The sequence below is a fragment of the Diadema antillarum genome, unplaced genomic scaffold (genome assembly GCF_040938485.1).
Source record: "Diadema antillarum isolate AM-2024a unplaced genomic scaffold, OU_Dant_1.0 seq00001094_RagTag, whole genome shotgun sequence".
In the NCBI taxonomy this organism is placed as follows: Eukaryota; Metazoa; Echinodermata; class Echinoidea; order Diadematoida; family Diadematidae; genus Diadema; species Diadema antillarum.
The window spans coordinates 116,119-117,822 of NW_027271912.1; positions in this window are offsets into that span (position 1 = coordinate 116,119).

Genomic DNA, 1,704 nt, shown 5'->3' on the forward strand with positions numbered 1-1,704 from the left:
CTTTTCGAAGAAATAAATTGAATTGAAAAAAAAAAAATTGAATTGAAGCCAAACATTACGGGCTTCCTTCCTTGCAGATTCAAACCCAAACACTGAAAGGCGCCTACTCAGCTGCACTATGCACCGCGTACCGGGTGGTGCTGTACCGGCTGGACCGCTCGGCCGTGTGAGCTGAACGGATGCTAGCTAGTGCCGTATGCTAGCGAGCGAACCGCGCCGCCCCAGCGCCAGGCCGTGACCTCAGCTCACCTCCTCCGCCGTACACGCTGAGCCAAAATACGAGCGTGCGTGCGTCGATAGCTGCAGGGAGGTGAATATTAGTGTACGGCTACACTCTCAGCTGCTGCAGCAGCTGGCGCTGGCCGTGGCAAACCCACATGGCTGTCACAACGGGCACGTGACACAACAAATTGGCTACTACAGTACTTCCAGATTTGTTGGACAAGGAAGGAGCTGATACAGTAGCTGTGTTATTACTTTCCCGCGAAAATATTTGCTGAAAATGCATTTTGCAGATTCTGCGGACCCCCCTCCCCCTCCCCTGTTTGTCCCAACCCTGCCCTTGGCTTTGCTCGGATCGGTACAACCAAGGAGGTTTAATACATTGGATTTCCAACTGGCTGCAATTATTCAAACAGTTGTCAGATTTCGATTGATGTACAAAAGAATCCCACAGGTGCACTTGTGCCTTTGATGATCGATGTTCCAAGCCGCCGTCTTGCTGAGCAATCTGGATTCATGTTGAACGTTATCATAATGTTTGCCATATTTTGCTTATTTATTTATTACATGAAATGAAATTTTACGTAATGATAAAGCATGTAAAGCAACAGTCAATTCCGTCCAGAAATTTGCGCAAAAGTGTAAATCAGAGCTGTATCATGTGAAAATGTTTAAAACTGTACCCGTCCTGAAAAGCTGCTTTTATCACTTTTCCGCTTAACTTCCACAAACGAAACTAATATGGAATATTCTTCAAGTATAATTCTATTGATAGATATAGGCTATCAGATTAGTGCCCGTGTATGCCCATCGAACCAGTCGAGTAATTTTCATCTTTATATCAGCATTTTTTTTTCTCAATTTCTTTTCGCGCATCCCCGTGTCTGTACCACCTACCTTTTATAAGAAGGGATAGAGAAAAGTAATTACCATCACAAAGACATATTATCTTCCTTTGAAAGTGGCTGGTGATTATGCAATGAGACACGAGTCAATTGTCTTCCTATCTGAGCGGCAGATCCAGTTTGCCACATGCTTCAAATATGTTTGAGCGGCGGCTTCGAACATCTAGCAAAGGAAATAGGACGGTTGTGACTCCATTCTCTAGAACCTCCTTATTACAACAGCGCAGCTAGGGCCTAAGTAACTGTAGTATGTGTTATGAAATAACGGAACTGAACATAAACTTGTCTTAAGCTAAAAAGGGATGATTATAATCATCCCTTTACCCAATCCTCATCTCCAGCAATACAATATTATTGTATTGCTGGAGATGAGGATTGGGCTGTTCACTTTTGATATACTGTAGTTATGAACAACCAAGGCCCTAACCTTGTACATTGTACCTTGTAGAAAAAGACCTCCGGAACACCATTCCTCTAGGGAATATAACTGGAGGTTGACGAGAGCTGGACGGTGGTTAATTGGATCTATTTATTGAGTTAAAATAATCGGCGGTTTTAAAGGACAAGTTCACCTTCA